The following is a 22,921-nucleotide window of genomic DNA, read 5'->3' as shown; positions in this document are numbered from 1 at the left end:
GGCAGCTGGATGGGAATCATCATTGCTTCATGGCACAGTGGTGTACAAAGATGTTAACTCCAAGTCTTTCAACTTCAGAAGTCCTGGTCCAGATGTAAGACAGAAAAGTTCTGACAAAATGGTTGATTAGATAGATCTCCTGTGTTTCCACCAGCCATCCCAACCCTTAGTCTGCTACCCCCATGCCATTATATAGATTGAAAGACTTGAGATGGGAGAGAAGAGAGTAGAACAGATGAGAAAACTAGATGTTCATAGGTCTTTTAAGAGGTCTCTCACTGAACCCTCACATTGACTAGCTCCAAATGAAGGCATTGATAGGACTCACATAAACCTTTGAGATGTAAGAACATAAAGGACCAGAAAAATATCTGAATCAAAAAGGTCCACTGAATAGTAAGTTTATTTTAAAAAAATGTCTACATATAGACACTTCATACATGAAATGTACAAAGTGAGAATCCTCAAAGTCCCAAATCAGCAACAATCACCTTCAAAGTAACAAGGATGGGGATGGCACCATAATGGAGAGATAAAGTGGAAGCCAGGCAGCTTTCGAATACTAACTTTATTTATTTATTTATTTATTTATTATTTTTAATTTCAATAGGTTTTTTGGGGAACAGGTGGTGTTCAATTACATGAATAAGTTCTTTAGCAGTGATTTCTGAGATTTTGGGGTACCCATCACCCAAGCAGTGTATACTATACCCAATGTGTAGCCTTTTATCTCCTGCCACCCCCACCCTTTCGCCTGAGTCCCCAAAGTCCAGTGGATCGTTCTTGTGTCTTTGTATCCTAATAACTCCCACATATGACTGAGAACATACAATGTTTGGTTTTCCATTCCTGAGTTACTTCACTTAGAATAAGAGTCTCCAATTCCATCCAGGTTGCTGCAAATGCCATTATTTCATTCGTTTTTATGGCTGGGTAGTATGGAACTCTAGCTTTAAAGTGCAAAGAAAAACAACTTTCAACCTGGAATTCTGTACCCAGCCAACCAACCATTAAGGGTTAGTATGACAAAAAGATATGTTAAAGTTATAAGAACGTAATTAAGATTGCTATCCATAGACTCATGGAAATTACTGCCTAAGCATGCCCTTTGTCAAAAAATAAAAGACTTCCAGAAGATGTGTTACAATAAAGAAATAAGTGTTGACTGTATTAAATAGTTATAACAATATTTAAAATAAAATTAATAGTACCTTTATTTTATTTTTAATATAAGTAGGAACAAAAATACCAGACAATAACAACTGAGATTAAAGAGAGTTAGGAATGAAGTGAAAATATTCTAAGATCTGGCCAGGCACAGTGGCTCATGCCTGTAATCCCAGCACTTTGGAAGGCCGAGACGGGTGGATCAAGAGGTCAGGAGATCGAGACCATCCTGGCTAACACGGTGAAACCCTGTCTCTACTACAAATACAAAAAATGAGCCGGGCATGGTGGCGGGCGCCTGTAGTCCCAGCTACTCAGGAGGCTGAGGCGGGAGAATGGCGTGAATCCAGGAGGCAGAGCTTACAGTGAGCCGAGATGGCGCCACTGCACACTGCACTCCAGCCTGGGCGACAGAGCCAGACTCCGTCTAAAAAAAAAAAAAAAAAAAAAAAAAAAAAGGGATCCTGATTAAATTGAGACTTCATTAGAAAATGTTAATTTAAGTATATGTGTTATCAGAGGCCTTTTTTGATAATGCAAACTTGATGTTGCTGCACTTACGATGAAATATTACAATTGAGCCCCACATTCACCAAGACTTCCAGTAGAGCAGGAAAGTCTTTCTGAGTCGTACACTTTCACGTCACTCTTGCCTCCAGCACTAATACTTCATCCACTCAAATCTGTGCTCCTTTAACACCACATGTTGGTACTTCCTGGAACAACCCCATTCGAGGTCACACCTCCATGTCTTTTTTCATGTCATTCCTCTGCTTGCAATGCCCTTTTTCTCATTCCTTGTTTGGGTGTGTTTATTCATCTTTTAATTAATTCATTCAATAAATATTGAATGTGATTAAGTGCAAGAATCTGGGTATATGGGTGTAGGTGTGGTAGGGAAGGGGACAGGAGGTGAGGAAAAGTTGAAGAACAGCCATCTGGTTTCTGTCCTGCAGGATCTTACCACAATGACAACTTGGTTTGGTTTACAGCATTACTTTGGAGGCTTTTCCTTATTCTACTCTCTGACAGCAGAAATGCCTTCCGTTGTGCTCACATACCCCACGCCTGGCCCTTAGAGTCTCTGTTTTCTGGTTGGCTACCTGATATATCACTAAGCTACTTTAGGTCAGGGATCATACCTCCTTCCTCCCTCTCACCTTATGCTCAGCAATTTTTAGTAGCAAAACTAACCCAAAGAAGAGTAGTTGCTTCAAAATCTGCCTCTTTTCTTCTTACGTATTTCCGTCTAGTGTTTCTAGGGAATAAGCAAGCTCACTCATATCTTTCTTTTTCCCACAGAGGAAACTTCACTTTATTTTTATTTTTTTTCTTTTGAGATGAGTCTCGCTCTGTTGCCCAGGCTGGAGTGCAGTAGTGTGAGCAGCCTCCTATGCAGCCTCCACCTCCCAGGTTCAAGTGATTCTCCTGCCTCAGCCTCCCAAATGATTAGGATTTTAGGTGCCCACCACCATGCCCAGCTGAGTTTTGTATTTTTAGCAGAGATGGGCTTTCACCATATTGGTCAGGCTGGTCTGGAACTCCTGACCTCAGGCGATCTGCCTGCCTCGGCTTCCCAAAGTGCTAGGATTACAGGCATGAACCACTGCATCCAGCCCAGGAAAACTTCACTGAACATATTTTTGGAGAAGACATTCACTTCTTTGTCAGGGAGAAATGCCTTATTTCCTCTCTTGGAAGAATTCATGCTCTAAGCCCACTTGAAACAATTAGAATTCCTCTATGAGGTGATTTAACTTGGCTTCCTAAAAGACTCCAAAAGGAAACCTGTGCATTAGTACATCCCTACAGGTAGATAGTACATTTCTCAAAAGTGGTATGTGATTAAACATGCTTAGATAAAAGTGAACATTCTGATAAAAAATTAAAATGTGATCTCTCTCCATAAGTCCGCAGATATGCAGTAAACTCTCATCAGTTTGTGACATGCTGGTACAGCTGTCAAACAGAATTCCCTAAGATAATGGATGCATTCTAATCTGTGGTGTCACTGAGGTAGTCACTAGCCACATACGGCTATCAAGCACTCAAAATATGATGACTAAGAATGGGGAGTTGAATTGTGAACTTCATTTAATTCCAATTAGTTAAACTTAAGTTTAAACAGCTATGTGTGGCTAGTGGCTGCCCTATTGTACAGCACAAACCAAGAAGACGGGGGCAAATTTTTTTGTGGAAACAAGTTGATGTGGAACAAAAGATGAATTGTTCCTGTTTGCAGGGAAGCTTAGAGACAGAGGGAAACTCGTGGAAGTAAGTTCTGAGTACCGAAGGAATTGTGGGGAGTTTGGGGGAAAGCTGTAGAACTTGTGTCTGAGCCAAATGTAAGTAGGTTGCCAAGCAGGAGTGTCTCAGTTGACACCTAGGGTACACTTTAGAAAGAAATCGTTGTCATTCTCTGCGATGTGATAGACTGAATCTGGAGTTCTTTTGTCACATCTACAGCCGTTTTCTTCCTCTGCTTTCCCTGGTTCAAGCTTGGATGCGGTTCCTTTCCCTTCCTCTTCAAATGACTGATGACCTTCATTTTGAGTCGAATAGAAGAACTTCTCAATATTTCTTCATTTGAGGTCACGGGTAAATTGCCTATAGTTTCAGTCTGACAGTTACTCACTTAGGATCCATTTTAACTAATGAACAGCTTCTGTTTTGCTAGTAGTTCATGCCTGTCAGAAGTTTTTTGAAAGGGTGGAAAGAAGAACCTCAGCCCCAGACGGGCAGCAGTGTGGAAAGTATGCATTGAAATGGCGTTAGAAAGAGGTCAAAGAAGATGTATTTTGGGGGAATGTGAAAAAATGAAGTCTGGTAGAAGGATTTGGAGAAGAACTGACATGACTATATAATATGGAGGTGAGTCTTGTAATTTTTTTTCTAATTTTAAATCCTAAGAAACAGCATGAACTAATCATTATATTTAAAAAGAAGGAAAAAAATACTGTGATTTTGTCCCTGTTTCCACAGGGTGCAGACTTTTATGGCCCTGGACTTTGTCCCTTCATATTTTACAGAGGTATTGACCATGATCACTGATACAAGCAAACGCTTAATATCTCCTTATATTGAAAGCAAATCCTATCAGCAGGTGAGAGGAAATGAATCACTGTGGAGATGCCCATTAACTTTTATAGCCAGTTTGAAGAAACTCTTGTCTTGAGAGCAGCAGGATTCATCCCCACTCACTCATCCCACAGTGGGAGACACATGGCATGGAACTAACTCTCCTTCTCCACCACTTCATGAACAACCTATTATCTGTTTTCATGATAAGCTCTCCAGCTAGAAAGTATCAGTTGATTTGCCCAAGAGGCACAATGGAAGTTCCACTCCCAAGATGTAATATAAAAAGCTTTCATCTGTCATGGTTTTCAACTCAGACTTAATCTCCTTCATGAATCCTGTCCTAAACCAGCCCCCTCCTCTGTAATATTTCCAACAGTGTATGTAAATTATTTGCTTATGGGCCTAATGTCCTCAATAAGGTATCTTTTCTCAAGAATAGAGATGTGACTTTTCATATTTGTCTATATGTCTGGCACTTCAGTTGTGTTTAATAAGCGCTCACTGGACAAATCTCAGTGTATTGAAATCCCCAGGATAGCGCTTGACACAGAGAAGGCCCACAATGCATGTCAGTTTCTTTATTCTATATCTTGTTCTAAAGATTTTCACAGACTCGATTGAGCTTTTTATCTCAATAATTCATATACATTTTACAGACGCATATGTAGAGGTGTAAAAGGCTATTATAATAGCAGGCACTATAATTCATTTTGAGGGGAATTGTCTTTGATAGGGAAAATACCTTGGTAAGTAAATTGGGGTGGAAAGTGAGACTCTAAGAATATTGATTAGGAAAATGCAAGGCAGTAAAACGTACTTAAATTGTTCTGCTTTTGAGCAATAAACTGGAAATGTAATGGAGGGGAGCAGGAGGGAAAGGTGAAGAGAGGGAGAGAAAGGAGACAGCAGAGTAGTAAAGCACTGCAATGTGTTCCAAAGGGCTTTTAAAAACATGTCTGTCTAATATTAAGCTAAATTTTTGTTTACTCTTTTGTAAATTGTAAGCTTTCCAAATTCTACTATATTCGCAGAGGCCTTGTAAGAGCGGAGATTTTGGTTTGCTTTGCTTTTATTTTTCTATTAGAATTTCAAATTATTGTGTTTATTAAAAAGCACCGTATTATATGTAGACCACAATTTCATTTTTGTAAAAAAAAAATAAGCTGTATAAGTATTCACGGGTGTATAAATTTGTATACATAGAAAAATATGCAAATCACACTGATCTGTGATTATTCTCGGGGAATGAGACGGGAGTGGAAAAAGAGAAGAACTTTGACTTTTTATGTAAATCTGTATTGTTTGAAAATGGTCACTAGCATGTTTTATTTTGTAATTAGCCAAACAAATAAACACATGAAATAATCCCTTTTCTAGCCGCCTCACCAGGCTGCTGGGAAGATCAATTATGATAATCTATGTGAAAATTGTTCAGAACTATAAAGTGCTCTGAAAGCTCAGAAGTGCTATGAACACATAAGGGATTATTTATGTCATTGAGCAAAATGTGCCATGACTTTGGTTTCTCAATTCCTTGTTATTAAAATAAGGGAGTTGGACTAGATGGTTTCTTAAACTCCTGCCAGGTTCAGATTCTCTATGGTGTGTCTCTGTCCCTTGCTTTTCAATCCCCAAGCTCTCAAACTTGCATCCTCCTGCCTTATGGGCTTCCATAGCATGTCCTCAGGGCTCACCTGGTCTGTCACCTTGGCCTTTGTCAGTCCCTGAAGATTATTCAGCCTGCGTTCAAGGAGGGCTGCTCTCCAGTGCTAAATGTACAGGAAGCCTGCCTGTTTGCTGACTTCACTCGGTTGCCATAAAGCTGGATTAGACATCTGTAAACATCTTTAATAACCAGGATTATTTGAGAACTCGTCGTACCTCCTCTGGCTTGGAGAAAGCTATTTAACCAGAAGACCATGGCCTGTGATTTTTTTTTCTTTTCTTTTTTCATTATACTTTAAGTTCTAGGGTACAAGTGCACAATGTGCAGGTTTGTTACATAGATATACATGTGCCATGTGGGTTTGCTGCATCCATCAACTCATCATTTATGGTAGGTATTTCTCCTAATGCTATCCCTCCCCCAGGCCCCGAGCCCCTGACAGGTCCCAGTGTGTGATGTTCCCCACCCTGTGTCCAAGTGATCTCATTGTTCAATTCTCACCTATGAGTGAGAACATATGGTGTTTGGTTTTCTGTCCTTGTGATAGCTTGCTGGAAATGATGGTTTCCAGCTTCATCCAAGTCCCTGAAAGGACATGAACTCATCCTTTTTTATGGCTGCATAGTATTCCATGGTGTGTATGTGTCACATTTTCTTAATCCAGTCTATTATTGATGGACATTTGGGTTGGTTTCAAGTCTTTGCTGTGGTGAATAGTGTTGCAATAAACATACATGTGTATGTGTCTTTATAGTAGCATGATTTATAATCCTTTGGGTATATACCCAGTAATGGGATTGCTGGGACAAATGGTAATTCTAGTTCTAGATCCTTGAGCAATCGCCACACTGTCTTCCACAATGGTTGAACTAATTTACACTCCCACCAACAGTGTAAAAGCGTTCTTATTTCTCCACATCCTCTCCAGCATCTGTTGTTTCCTGACTTTTTAATGATCGCCATTCTAACTGGTGTGAGATGGTATCTCATTGTGGTTTTGATTTGCATTTCTCTGATGACCAGTGATGATGAACATTTTTTCATATGTCTGTTGGCTGCACAGATGTCTTCTTTTGAGAAGTGTCTGTTTATATCCTTTGCCCACTTTTTGATGGGGTTGTTTGTTTTTTTCTTGTACCTGGTCACTCTGATGGTAGTTTCTTTTGCCATGCAGAAGCTCGTTAGTTTAATTAGATCCCATTTGTCTATTTTTAGCTCGTGATTTTTGGTTATTTGCTTTCTCTCATTTTTCTTTTTATTTCACATTGGATTCTGATGACTTCAAAATTTCTCCCTCCCTCCCTTCTTCTTATCTTTCTCCCTGTTTTCTTTTCTTCTCCCCTGGTCCTTTAAGTCATTTTCTTTCTATTATGTATCCACTTGTTTCTTATCTGTTGTGTCTTATCATATCGCCTCCTCAAAATGACTGGATGAAAATATGGATTCCTTTATTACCAAATTCCTGGTTTCATTTTGTATTTTATGAAGATTTTTGTGATAGCATTACTTTATTTTGTTTAATTTATATAGAATAAAATGCATACATCTTAACTATTAAACTAGAAGGATTCTGACATATCTATACACTTGTGTAACATTAATCCAGATCAAGATAGAGAACAGTTTCATCACCTTGGAAAATTCCTCCTGCCCTTTCCCAGTCAGTTTTCCCACCAATGATGCAACTATTCTTACTTCTTTCACCATAGATTAGTTTTGGCTTTTTGTCCATTTCATATGAATGAAATCATATAATATATACTCTTTTATGTCTGGATTTTTTCACTCAACATAATGCTTTTGTAATTCATCGACATTGTTGCCAGTACTAATAGTTTGGGTTTTTTTATATTGCTAAGTACTATTTCATTATATGAATGTAGCACAGGTTATTTATTATTATTATTATTATTATTATTCATTCTTGGTTGATGGGTATTTTGACTATTTCTGGTTTTGGCCTAAAGTTGCGATGAATATTCTTTTTTTTTCTTTATTTCTTCTAAAAAAACTACAACAACGGAATACATGTGCAGAACATGCAGGTTTGCTCCATAGGTATACATGTGCCATGGTGGTTTCCTGCACCAATTGACCCATCCTCTAAGTTCCGTCCCCTCTACCCCCATCCCCCAACAGGCGCTGGTGTGTGTTGTTCCCCTCTCTGTGTGTTTTGGTTACTGTAGCCTTGTAGTATAGTTTGAAGTCAGGTAGTGTGATCCCTCCAGCTTTGTTCTTTTTGCTTAGGATTGTCTTGGCTATACGGGGTCTTCTTGGATTCCATATAAATTTAAAATAGTTTTTTCTAATTCTGTGAGGAATGTCAATAGTAGTTTGATGGGAATAGCATTTAATCTATAAATTACTTTGGGCAGTATGGCCATTTTCATGATATTGATTTTTCTTATCCATGAGGATGGAATGTTTTTCCATTTGTTTGTGTTCTCTCTTATTTCCTTGAGCAGTGGTTTGTAGTTCTCCTTGAAGAGGTCCTTCACATCCCTCGTTAGCTGTATTCCTAGGTATTTTGTTCTCTTTGTAGCAATTGTGAATGGGAGTTCATTCATGACTTGGCTCTCTATTGTTGGTGTAAAGGAATGGTTGTGACTTTTGCTCATTGATTTTGTATCCTGAGACTTTGCTGAAGTTGCTTATCAGTTCAAGAAGTTTTTGGGCTGAGCTGATAGGGTTTTCTAAATATAAAATCATATCATCTGCAAACAGAGACAACTTGACGTTCTCTCTTCCTATCTGAATACCCTTTATTTCTTTCTCTTGCCTGATTTCCCTGGCCAGAACTTCCAATACTATGTTGAGTAGGAGTGGTGAAAGAGGGCATCCTTCTCTTGTGCCGGTTTTCAAAAGAAATGCTTCCAGCTTTTGCTTATTCACTATGATATTGGATACGGGTTTGTCATTATAGCTCTTATTATTTTGAGATATGTTCCATCAATACCTAGTTTATTGAGAGTTTTTAACATGAAGGGTTGTTGAATTTTATCAAATACCTTTTCTGCATTTATTGAGATAATCATGTGGTTTTTGTCTTTGGTTCTGTTTATGTGATAGATTATGTTTATTGATTTGCATATGTTGAGCCAGCCTTGCATCCCAGGGGTGAAGCTGACTTATCTTTCAATAGTCAGGTCCCTCTTCTGTAGGGCATCTGCAGTTTGCTAAGGGTTCACTTCAGGCCCTATTCATCTGGTTTGCTCCCATGCCTGGGGATGTCACTCATGGAGGCTGTAGAACAGCCAAGATGGGTGTTTGCTCCTTCTTCTGGGACCTCTGACCTCGAGGGACACCAACCTGATTCCACTAGGATCACTCTTGCATAGGATGTCTGACAACCCCTGTTAGAGGGTCTCATCCAGTTGGGTGGCACAGGGAGCAGGACCCATTTAACAAAGCACTTTGTCCCTTCGTGGAGAGGGTGGGCTTTGCTGTGGGGACACCCACTGGGCTGGGCTGCCTGGATTCCTCAGAACTACCAGGAGGAGAGGCTGAGTCTGCTGGTCTGCAGAGACTGCGTCCACCCCTCCTGCTAGGGGCTCAGGCCCAGGGAGATCCGAATTCTGTCCCTGAGCCTCTGGTTGGAGTTATTGGAGATGGTGCAGGGAAGCCCCACCCAATGAGGAAGGATGGGTCAGGTTTAGGCCTGAAGAGGCACTCTGGTGGCAGACTGCCACAGTGTGTTGGGCTGTGGGGACAAGTCTTGGGACCAAGTTGTACAGCCTCTCTGCCTCTAGCAGAGGAAAAGCCCAGCCTGGAGCTATAGAAATGGGTGCTGCCCTTCCCCCCCTGACAGGGAGCTTAGTGTGTTAGGCAGTTTCGAGTCCAAATGCTGGCTGCTGCCCCTTCCCCAAAGAGTTCAAAAGGCTTAGACAGCAGGCAGCTGCAGCAGGTGCTGGTCACTCCTCTCCCTGGGAGTTCTGTAGGCTTAAGCAGATTCTAGCAGAGAGGCCGTAAGAATCTGCACATTCTGGGATTGGGATCTTCCAATCCGTGGGTTGCCCAGTTCCCTGGAAAAAGCACAGTTTCCCCAGCTGGGTAGCACGTTCACTCACCACCTCCCTTGGCTTGGGGGAGAGGGTTCCCCTTTCCCGTGTGGCTCTCAAGTGGGCCACCACACCACACTCTTCTTTCTCTCTGTGAGTCATGCCAGCCTTCTAGTCAATTCTGATGAGAGAACTTGGATACCTTGGTTGCCGGTGAAGGATTCACACGGTTATTATGGTTTTTTTGATGGGAGTCTCTGATCGCTGCTGCTTCTAGTTAGCCATCTTGGCCCCACCACCCCGTGTCTGAAATGTATAGCTGAAATAGATTTATGGAGCCAAACTAAATATAGAAGTAGAAGCAGCAGCAGGAAGAGCTGTGTAGGCACACCTGGTCCTCAGCTTAAGCACAGGGAAGCCATTCCTGGCTTTATCTCATGGAGGTCCTTGGGGTATGAATATTCTTACACAAGTCTTTTGGTGGACATATGTTTTAATTTCATGCAAGGAGTGGGATTTTAGTGTCATGTGACAGGTGCATATTTAAGTTTATTGGAAACTGACAAGCTGTCTTTCAGGGCTTTTGAATCATTTTACATTCCCACTAGCAATGCATGAGAGTTCCAAGTGCTCCACATCCTCTGTAATTGTTAGTAATTGTTAATCTGGCATTGTTAGTGTTTTAATACTTTTTGTCTTAATTCAAAAAGTGAGACATTTATTTTATGTGCTATAACTTAACACAAAGTAAGGGATTACAAACTGCTCAACTATCAACATAGCAAAAGGGCAACCCAAAGAATGGGAGAAAGTATTTGCAAGTCATGTATCTGATTAACGAGTAATATCCAGACTATATAGAGAACTCTTAAAAGTCAACAACAGGCCGGGCACGGTGGCTCACGCCTGTAATCCCACCAATTTTGGAGGCCAAGGTGGGCAGATCACGAGGTCAGGAGATCGAGACCATCCTGGCTAACACGGTGAAACCCCGTCTCTACTAAAAATACAGAAAATGAGCCAGGCGTGGTGGTGGGTGCCTGTAGTCCCAGCTACTCAGAGGCTAAGGCAGGAAAATGGCATGAACCCAGGAGATGGAGCTTGCAGTGAGCCGAGATGGCGCCACTGCACTCCAGCCTGGGTGACAGGGTGAAACTCTGTCTCAAAAAAAAAAAAAAAAGTCAACAACAAAACATAACCCATGTTGAAGTGATAACAGCAGTCTGCACTCCCATGTTCATTGCAGCACTATTCACAACAGCCACAAGACATTGAGTCAACCTCAGTGTCCATCAGTAGATGAATGGATAAAGAAAATGTACTGTGTATACACAATGGAATACTATCCAGACGTAAAAAAGAAGGAAATTCTAGCATTTACGACAACATGAATGAACCTGGAGAATATTAAGTGAAATGAGCCAGGCACAGAAATACAAGTGCTGTATGATCCCACTCATATGTGGAATCTAAAATAGTTGGTCTCATAGAAATAGGGAATAGAATGGTGGTTCCCCAGGGTGGGGCTCTTTGTAGAGATTGGTAACTAGGGGGATGTTGCTCAAAGGATACAAAATGTCAGTTGGGGAATAAGTTCAAGAGATCTATTGTACAACATGGTGACTATAGCTCATAATATATTGCATTCTTGAAAAATTCTAAAAAGGTGGGTGTAAAGTGTTCCCATCACTAAAATATAACCTTGTGAGGTAATGCATATGTTGTTAGATTTAGTCTTTCTACAATGCGTATGTACTTCAAAACATCACATTCTATGTGGGAAATATATACCAATTTATCCATCAATTAAAAAAAAAATCTGATTCAAAAATGGGCAAAAGAGTTGAATAGAAATTTCTCCAGAGAAGATATACTAATGGCCAATAGGCATATGAAAAGATGTTCAACATCACTAATCATTAGGGAAATGCAAATCAACACTGTAAAGAGATAACACCCCACGTCCGTTAGAATGGCAACTATCAATAAAACAGAAAATAACTAGTTTTGGCGAGGATGTGGAGAAATTAGAACCCCTGTGCACTGTCAGTAGGAATGTAAAATGGTACAGATGTTGTGAAAAACAGTACGGCCTATTCCTCAAAAAGCTAGAAATAGAATTACTATGTGATCCAGCAATTCCACTTCTGGGTATATACCCCAAAGAATTGAAAGCAGGGTCTTGAAGACATATTTGTACACCCATGTTCATAGCAGCATTATTCACAATAACTAAAACATATAAGCAACTTAAGTGTCCATCAGCAGATGAATGGATAAGCAAAATGTGGTATATCCATGCAATGGAATATTATTCAGCCTTAAAAGGAAATGAAATTCTGCAATATGGCACAACAGGGATGAACTTTGAAGACATTATTCTTAATGAAACAAGTCAGTCACAATAAGACGAAAACAGTATGATTCCACTTCTATGCAATAACTTAGGGCAATCAAAATTATAGAGGCAGACAGTAGAGTAGTGATTGTCAGGAGCTTGGGGAGGTAGGCGGGGGAGTTATTGTTCATTGGGTGCAGTGTTTCAGTTGTACGAGACAAAAAGAGTTACAGAGAAAGACTATTGTCATGGTTGCACTTTATGAATGTATTTAATACCACTGAACTCTACATTAAAAAATGGTTAAGATTATATATTTTATGTTATTTGTATGTTACCACAATAAAAGAAAAAAATCCAACAGCTACTCAAAGAAAATGTCCCAGTTCTTCTCGCGAAGATGTCTTTTGTAGGGGAATCAGTATGCCTTACCAGGCCTTGGTTTCCTCATCTTTAAAACAAAGGGGTTGGAGTGGGTGATTTCTGGCTTCATTTCTAACTCAAATAATGAATTTAGAGGAAAGCAGATGAGTACGGTTGTCAGTGCCTGGGCTTTGGCATCAGAGACACAGGTTCTCACGGGGTTCTGCTGCTTATTAGCTGAAGGGTTTTGAGGTAGATAGCCTCAAGAATCCTCTATTTTCCTTCTAATAAAATCAGATATTAATTACACATCTGCCATAGGGAAGTTGTGAATATTAAATGAGATAATGAATGCAAAGAGTTTAGTATGGTGCTTGACACATAGTAAGAGTTTTATTAAGCTCTTAATATCATTTTTTAAAAATGGACACTTGGGAGGCCGAGGCAAGCAGATCATGAGGTCAGGAGTTCAAGACCAGCCTGAACAACATCGTGAAACCTCATATCTACTAAAAATACAAAAAAAATTAGCCATGCAAGGTGGTGTGCTCCTGTAATCCCAGCTACTCTGGAGGCTGAGGCAGGAGAAGCACTTGAACCTGGGAGGTGGAGGTTGCAGTGAGCTGAGATTGTGCCACTGCACTCCAGCCTGGGCAACAGAGCAAGACACAGTCTCAGAAAAAAAAAAAAAAAGTTAAAAAAAAAAAACAGTGGACACTTCCTGAAGTATTCCAGTTGTTCCTGTGACATATACAAGCTGGGAATAAAGAAGAGAATATCATTTACTCCCAAGATTCTAACCAAAGTACTCACATTAGGTGGGATATAAATTTTCATGCACAGAGTTTATGCTTGAAAGTACAGGTGTTACTAAGCCAAGGCTCAAAGCCAACTGTAGGTCTCGAGTACTTTCTACCTCCCTCAATGTTTGGTTTGCTCAGGTTTCCAACCTCTTTAAGGAAAACAAGAAAGATAGAAAGAAAAGTATTATTTACCTTCAGTTCTAAAAATTATTCACATCCTTAAATGCTCTCAGGGTTTTTAATTTTGAATTTCAAAAGATGTCTTATCCTTCACATAAGTAATAGATACATTTTATTTTAAAAATAGGAAGTGAATATGAAGAATTTATTTTGAGGGTGATACTATGGATTTATGTGTTTCTTCTTTTCTATGCTTTCAAATATTTATAAAAATTTATTTATTTATTTATTTATTTATTTATTTATTTATTGAGACGGAGTCTCGCTCTGTCACCCAGGCCGGAGTGCAGTGGCGCGATCTTGGCTCACTGCAAGCTCCACCTCCCGGGTTCACGCCATTCTCCTGCCTCAGCCTCCGGAGTAGCTGGGACTACAGGCGCCAGCCACCGCACCCGGCTAATTTTTTGTATTTTTAGTAGACACGGGGTTTCAGCGTGTTAGCCAGGTTGGACTCCATCTCCTGACCTCATGATCCGCCCGCCTCGGCCTCTCAAAGTGCTGGGATTACAGGCGTGAGCCACCACACCCGGCCATATTTATAAAAATTTAAAAAGTCAACAAATAAGTGGACTTCATGCTTTCCGGCTGAGGGAGCCTTGAGGCCCTGGTACTGACATCAGGGGACTGAGAGGGCCATGTTTGTTTCAGGTCCTCCGCAACGTGGTGGGGCATTGTAGTTCATATCATGCAGTCCTACTACTGAAAGACAGGCCTGCGGCTCATGATTTCAAGTGGGAGCAGTGGGTGTGGTTTGCTCTGGGAGTGGGAACTGCTGGTGATGGGTCCCAGGGTGTCTCTCAGTTGTTTCAGCAATCTTGGCCCTGACCAGCATTGACAAGCCATCTGGAAGCACCAGAGCCTGAAAGTGAAAACTGAGGAAGTTCCTGTGTGAGGATGTGGCACTACGGATCAACTACAGGGTGCAGCAAAGCTGAGACTGTGACCTTGGTGATAGAGGCTCATGGCTCTGTTTCAGCATCTGCCACAGTGCCCAGCATATAATAAAGGCTCCATGTATGGTTACTCAATACATGAGGGAAACATGGTGGGAATCAATGGGTTTATGAACTAACTAGGCTAGAATCCCTTTTGGGGCTTTCTACCCTATAGAGACTCCCAGCCATTTGGAGGAATAGTTTATCCCTCAGTGGTCAGCTTGGGTAATAGAGACAAATCCACGTCTTCTGCAAGAACGGGTTGGAAGCAGTCAGGACCCATCTCTTCAGTTAGTAGACTGTGTGGCTAGAGCAATTTCATATAAAAACTAGAAAACAGGATTTGTATTGCTCCACTGAGAAGAGGAACAAGCTATCGATGCTGATACTCAGCTCTACCCTCATGCATGGGGAGATCAATTCCCCCGAGGGTTCCTCTGGCCATGGCACTGGCTACTCCTAGACTGGCTTTAACAGTTTCTCTTCAAATCGATGACAAAGAATGACTTTATTTTGGGCAAGAAATTGGTATTCTAATGAACATGGTCATAATATAGTTGACAGATTATGTGGGATGGCAATTTCCCTCCTCGTGGGGTCTCCAAAGGCTTGAAGTATTTCCTTATTTAAATTTTTGACTGTAAAACAAAATTGAAAGACTTTTACAAAGGTGGGATGTTTTTACCTGTATACCTATCTCTTAGATTCTATCATTAACATTTACTATCTTTGTTTTATCACGTATCTATATATTTACCCATCTCCCAATCCATCCATTCATTCATCTTAGGTTTTTGATGCATTTCAAGGTAAACTGCAGACATCAGTACACTTCCCACTGATTCCTTCAGCATTCACATCCTTTACTAAAGTTCAATATTTATCTACAGCTTTTTTCCTTTTGAGGTAAAATTTATATACAATTAAATACTCAAATCATAAGTGAATATTAGATGAATTTTGACAAATGCATATGAAGATATGGAACATTCTCATCACACCCTAAACAGTTCCTTGTGCCCCTTCACCATCAATTTTGATTCCATCCATAGGAAACTACTGTTCTGTGGGGACTTTTTTTCACCAGAACGTCTGTCAGTGTGGTTAAAGATATGTACTCTTTTGCATATGGCTCCTTTTGCACTCAATAAAGTATTTTTGAGATTCATCCATGTTGTTTCGTGTGTCAACAGTTTGTTCCTTTAGCCATTCCATGGAATGAATGTATCACAGTTCATTGCTCCATTCTCATGTTGACAGACACTTCAATGTTTCTAGTTTTTGCTATTACAAATAAAAGTGCTATAAACATTTTTGTGTAAATCATTTTGTGGACATATGTTTGAATTTCTCTTGGATAAATACTTAAGAATTACTGAGTCATAGAGTGGGTAGTTGTTCAGTTCTATAAGAATCTGCCAGACTTTTTTCCCCCACAGTGTTTATACTATTGTACATTCCAACCATTAATATATGAGAAGCGAGAAACCTTTAGCTAGTTCCAAAGAGGCTTTTCTACATATGTGTAAATTTTTCCAACTGGAGACAGGCTGATGACTTCAGGGACATGAGCATGGGATACAGGACACCTGTCATCACCACCACCATGAAGTTGGGATTCAGGAAGGAGGTTATTCATAAAAGAAATCCTGTGACCAGCATGAGCTTCTGTCAGACCACACAGGGCACTCGAGTGAACAGGGCACAGGGGGCCATGGGGTCATGGTAAGAAAGTGTCTCATTGGTAAAACCTTTTCCTTTGGGGAGGTAAATAAATTATTTCTTCCTTCTTGGTAGCCCTTGAAGATAAGGATGGTCAAGCAAAATAATATCATACCTGGAGAAACTCAGATCTTGGTAAGATTTACTAGTTGGGAATCCAATGTTGATGCCAAGAAGCAGCCACCAGTTGGGATCAAATGTGAGCCTATGAATCAAGGTGCATACTCGGACACAGAGAGCTTTCTGAAAGATGCTACCAGTAGTTTCTCCAGGGTAGAGATGGGTCCTTTATTTTTCTCTCTAATCTAGCCCATATGCTTAGCTGAGAAGGTTTCTTCATATCACTTTAAATGATGATGTCCCTTGATTCTTTAGATAAAATTTTTATGAGCATTCTTTATTGCATTAGGATTAAAATTAATGCATTAAATTAATGCATCTTAAGGTTTTATTGCATAGTGTTGCTTTGTTTCCTTTTTAAGATGATACAATTTATAACATGCAAGTTTGCTGTCTGTCCCCTCCCTTTATGTACATAGAAAATGAGCAGACATGTGGCCATGAAACAGATGGTCATGGAATTGGTTCAGTGGTTGTGAGTGCAGTAACCCAAGAGTGTCTATTCTGAAATACCACCAGGAATGCCTGGACACAGTAGACAAAGGTGGTTCAACCGGATGCCTTAGGAAACATGCTTCCAAAAACAAAGTAGCCAGAAAGAAACCAGAATAACAGAATATCAGAGCCAGAGGAACATTCGGAGGTAATTCAGTACCTCCTCCTTTTCAACCTACAGGGGAGATAGTGGAACAGAAGCAGGGATGGGCCTGTCTGCTGTGCCCACAATTCATTGGAGATTGTTGTGGTGAAGAATTTCATTTATGATGAAGGAGAAATAAACCCCAGTCAGCTTAAATTCAGGCAGGTTTATTGAAAAGCTGAAGAAGTATCTTGCAGAAGCAAAGCATGGCTGAGGCTTGTGGGCTCTGTCTGGGAAAATGAGTAGCCGACAGTGGCTGATGCTGCCTCTGACTCTGGGGCCGTGTGGTCTGTTGTTCCCTGTGAACATCTCTTCTATTTTCTTGCATCTTCCTTCAGCCTGGCAGTCTCTGTATACTCTTCAACACATAATTGAGCAAGGCTGTGCCAGCCCCAGTGCCACCCAGCACTTTAGGTCAAATTAGAAAGGCGTGAAATAAACTGGCCTGTTATAATACAGCTGTTGAAATAACAGTTGAAAATACAATATCTTGACTGCTGGTTGAGTGCTTTATGTTGAACTTTCTTTTCTGAAGAGAGCACAGACTTTGGGATATCAGAATACATTATGTTTCTTGGTTATTTGGGGTTTATGGTGTTCATGAAGCTTTGAAAGCTTTCATCCAGTATGTTTTAAATATTTTTCTATCCTTCTTATCCACTCCATTCCCTTCAGGGATTCCATTTAGTAGAGTGTTTAAAGTTTTCCCACTGATGGGCTTTTTATTTCTTAAATTCATTTTTTCCTGTGTGTTTCATTTATGTTCGTTTCTATTGCTATTCCCTCTAATTCATTAATCTTTTCCTCTGCAATGTTCAATCCAGTGCATTTTTTAAAAAAATTCAGACAGTAAAATGTAGTTTTCACTTATGGAACTTGATATTTTAAAAATATCTCCCACATCTTCACTTAATTAAAATTATAATAACTGCTGTAACGTCCTTGCCTGCTATTTCTAACACATGTGTCAGTTTCAATGGATTATTTCATTCTTCATTATGTCTCATGTTTTCCTGCCACTTTGCCTGTTTGAGATTCTGGGATTTGATGCCACACATTTGATGTCACTGCCTAAATGTGCCCAGTGACACAACTCAGCCTCAGTGTCTGTGCACACCCAAGATTGTGCAGCAGGAGAGGCAGAGAGAGCAGAGGCGAGTGTGCCACACATGGGGGTAGGGAGTACCTCACTTGTGCTTGGGGCTTTCCTCTGCCTCACTGAAAAATAGGTGTTCATTTTCTTTTCCATAAGACCTGCTCTACTTCAGGCCCTGTCCCTCCAATGATCAGGACAGTCCTCTCTCCAGTCTCATCTCTCCAATGGACGGACAATGGTTCAAAACAATTCAGGACAGAAAGCATTGTCTTATCAACAAATTGTGTTGAGAAAACTGGACATCCATAGGCAAAAATAGAAAAAAATTCACAGATGCTGGTGAGGTTTTGGAGAAAAAGGAATGCTTTTACACTGTTGGTGGGAGTGTAACTGTCAACCATTGTGGCAGACAGTGTGGTGATTCCTTAAAAATATAAAGGCAGAAATACCACTTGACCCAGCAATCCCATTACTGGGTATATACCCAAAGGAATATAAATTATTCTGTTATAAAGATATATGCACACATATGTTCACTGCAGCACTATTCACAATAGCAAAGACATGGAATCAACCTAAATGCCCTTTAATGATAGACCAGATAAAGAAAATGTGGTATATATACACATGGAATACTATGCAGTAACAAAAAGGAATAAGATTATGTCCTTTTCAGGGACATGGAGGGAGTTGGAAGCCATTAGCCTCAGCAAACTAACACAGGAATAGAAAACAAAACCCTGCATGTTCTCGCTTATAGGTGGGAGATGAATGATGAGAACACATAGACAGATAGGGTAGGGGTGGAGACAACACACCCTTGGCCCTTTCGGGGAGTGGGAAGTGGGGGGAGGGAGAGCATCAGGAAGAGTAGCTAATGGATGCTGGGCTTAATACCTAGGTGATGGGATGATCTGTGCAGCAAAGCACCATGGCACACATTTACCTATGTAGCAAACCTGCACATCCTGCACATGCACCCCTGAACTTAAAATAAAAGTGGAAGTAAAAAACAACTAACAAAGAAAGAAAAAAAATCCGCTTAAACATCCATACTTGCACAAAAACTAACTCAAAATTGATTATACAACTAAATGTAAACTGCAAATCTAGAAAACTTACAGTAGAAAACGTAAGAGAAAATTTTCATGATGTAGGCACGAAGTATTCTTAGTTATCGTATCAACACAAACTATTAAAGAAAACATTGATACATTCAACTTCATAAAAGTTAAAAATCCTTGGTCAGTACAAGACATTGATAATAGAATAAAACATATGCTACAAATTGGGAGAAAAATACGAAAATCCCACATAGGATGAAGGACCTGTATAATGGTTAATTGTGTGTGTCACTGTGACCGAGCCCCAGGGTGCCAGGACATTTGTTCCAACATTATTCTGGGCGTGTGCTGGAGGTTGTTTCTGGATGACATTAACACTGGAATAGACAGACTAAGTGAAGCAGACTGTCCTCCCTAATGTGGGTGGGCCTCATCCAATCAACCAAAGGTCAGAGGAGAAGGAAAGGGCCTAATAAGAAGGAAATGCTTTCCTGCGTATCCAGCTTTCCATCTTGGGAATTGCAGCCTCCATAATCATATGTCCAAATTTATATGTATATATACACACACACATACACACATACATGTACATGCATTATACATATATATATGTATACACACATTTCATAAGTAGGAAGGATTGTATTTTTAAAAGTTCAGTTATTCAATGATAATTGCTGAGCTAGCCAATGAATATGAGGGAGTTCTATTATATGATTCTGTCTCCTTTTTTTTTTTTTTTTTTTGAGACGGAGTCTCGCTCTGTCGCCCAGGCTGGAGTGCAGTGGCGTGATCTCAGTTCACTGCAAGCTCTGCCTCCCGGGTTCACGCCATTCTCCTGCCTCAGCCTCCCGAGTAGCTGGGACTACAGGCGCCCGCCACCTCGCCTGGCTAGTTTTTTGTATTTTTTAGTAGAGACGGGGTTTCATTGGGTTAGCAAAGATGGTCTCGTTCTCCTGACCTCGTGATCCGCCCATCTCGGCTTCCCAAAGTGCTGGGATTACAGGCTTGAGCCACCGCGCCCGGCCTTCTGTCTCCTTTTTTTATACTATTGAAATTCCACATTTGAAGAAGTAGGATAGGATAACAGCTGATTTTCCTAACACACACTTCAAAGCCCTAGGAATTAGCAGGGAGTCAAAAATACCACCCAGAACCCTGCCCCTAAACACCAGGGCTAAAGAACCCTGTAGCCCTCAGGCGATTTTATTTAGCCGGGTCTGGGAACCACACAACTGCAGAGGGAGCAGGAAACACTATGCGAATAGAGGCCAGGACAGAAGGGAGGGCCTGTTCATGACAGAACACAGGTAAAACTATCCTCAGAAAGTGAGTGTGAAGAAAGAAAGATCATGCCTGAGACCTGGTAGCAAAACATAATAAGCAAAGAAAGAAAAAAAATCTACCTAAACATCCATACTTGCACTAAAACTAACTCAAAATTGATTATAGAACTAATCAATCCATACTTACACTGGCTACTGGGGAATTGAAAGGAAGGGGCTTCACGGTGCAGAGGACCAGAGGTGGCAAGCTCGGAAACCCAGAATTGTTGGGAGATGGGGAGGTGTGGACAAAGGAAGCATCCTCTGGAGACTTGTGGTGAAGAGAATGAATGAAGTAACTGGCAGAAATTAGAGGTCCTGGTAGAATGAAACAGAATCCCAGAATGAGAACACACACCATCCCTGTCCCCTAAAGCAAGACATTTTCTAAAAACTCAAGAAAAATCATTTTTGGCAAGTACCTTATATCTAGTCAGGTGCACCATGTACCAAGGCAGCGGGAAAACGTTATTAAGCAAAACTCAGCGAGACCCTATTCCCTCATGAGGACTCTCCCAAGAATAAATTCCCTTCAACAAGTGATGCCCAGGACACTCACTTGTGAATAGTTCATGAGCATCAGCATGTTTAATTGTGGACCTAAACCAAAAGCCAAGGTGGAGACAGGGAAACACAGGCTGTCACTGGTATATGCTTGGGTTGAACTAACACTATAAGAAATGGCAGGTTAAGAGGTCAGAGAAGAGGAAAATAATATCTTTGGTTGTCATAGTGGTAAAAATTTAAATTCAAAAGATATGATTAAAAATTTATAAACCAAATATTAGAAGTGTGTCAAGTTAAAAGGGGACTAGTGATGTCAAAACATTTTTAGTGCAATGTTAAACATGAGCTACACAACCCTTCCTAAATAACAAACAAAAGGCACACACACACACAAAGAAAAAATAACATTGATAAAGAAATGTAGTAAATACCATCTACTACTGCATATGATAAATGTAGACTAAAATATGGAAGAGTTTAAAATGTAAACAGGGAAATAAGAATGTTTTTATTAATCTGTATCCTTATCCACCAAAACCAATCATAATAAAAGCTTAAAACATTGTATGTAAAAAAAAAAAAAAATCTACTAGTCCAGAATGATAGGCAAGAATATTTTAATTAAACAGATTTAAAACATAAACATTTTAACTTTAATAGACTACAATTAGTCCTGGATGAAAGTTAAAATTTGGGCAGGGAATATTCTTTTTCACAACAGAATGCCAACAGAAATAAGTTCATAGTAAGAACTGAGATAGAAATTTCCAATGTACAAACATAAATATAATAACTGACACAGCCAGGGGTGATTAATTGATGATGAAATTCTCAGAGGAAGATTGTTAGAATACAGGGTGTTTATCCTTTTTCAAACCACTTTCCAAATTAATTATAAACAAAGGTGTCTTTACAAAGGACAGATCTCCCAGACCCCTCCTTAACCACGTAACCAGTCCTGATATAACAATAATGGTGACAGACAAACCGGACCTTCTCTGCCTGCAGAGGGGCTGAGGTTGGAAACTCACAGCATTGACTCTGCAGTGTTCCTGGCAAAATGTTTAGGCTGAATTTAATCATAAGGAAATTTTCTGACAACTTCAGAATGAAGACCATTGAGCCAGACAGCTGACCTGTCCTCTACAAACAAGTCCATGTCACCACCATCAATGACAACAACAAAAAGATGAGGAGATACTTTGGGTTCAAAATAACTAAAGAAGTGTAGCTACATTATCTTTCTACCCAAAATATCTCTTCTCCTTTTTGTTGTGTGATTCGTGGCGACGTGGACTGTGTGAAGGAGACAGGTCAGTTGTCCTGCTCAGTGTTCTATATTCTGCAGTTGTCTGGTGATTACCTCCTATGAAACTCAGGCTAAGCGTTTTCAGCAAGAACAAGGCATTGTTCATATTCTGCACCGGCAGAGTCTCGGGTGACATGCTGTCTCCTGCCAGCGGCTCCTGACTCCTGTTCTCTACAGGATGAAATTGAGAGGAGCAGGGCTGAGGCCTCTCAATGCTGTTTGTCCATCTGGGAATTGGTCTCCTTGGGTATTCATCACAAGTGGAAATGGGACGGATTGTGGTTTTTCAAATCAATGGATCCTAGTGGGTTGAAATCATCAAGAGCATTCTGTGTCTAAAATTCAGTCCTCAGCAAAGGACCCCTGCAGTGTTGTATTTGAACTTCAACTTGCTTTGCTGTTTTAGTTTTTTTCATCAAGTGGAAAAGCTACTTTTTGTGACATCTTTTCATCTTTTTCATCCTTCCAGCAGTATTTGGTATCTGTAGGAGAGAGAAAAGAAAAAATGAAAAGAGCATCTCTGTCAAGTCCTGCTGATGACTGAGTCTGGAGGGATTGTTAAGTTGTGATAGCCCAGGGGCAAACTGAGCTCCTGCTGGGAGGATGA

This window comes from Chlorocebus sabaeus, chromosome 20, assembly GCF_047675955.1.
Source record: "Chlorocebus sabaeus isolate Y175 chromosome 20, mChlSab1.0.hap1, whole genome shotgun sequence".
Classification (NCBI taxonomy): domain Eukaryota; kingdom Metazoa; phylum Chordata; class Mammalia; order Primates; family Cercopithecidae; genus Chlorocebus; species Chlorocebus sabaeus.
The sequence above is the reverse complement of the archived record's forward strand: the minus strand, read 5'-3'. Positions refer to the sequence as shown.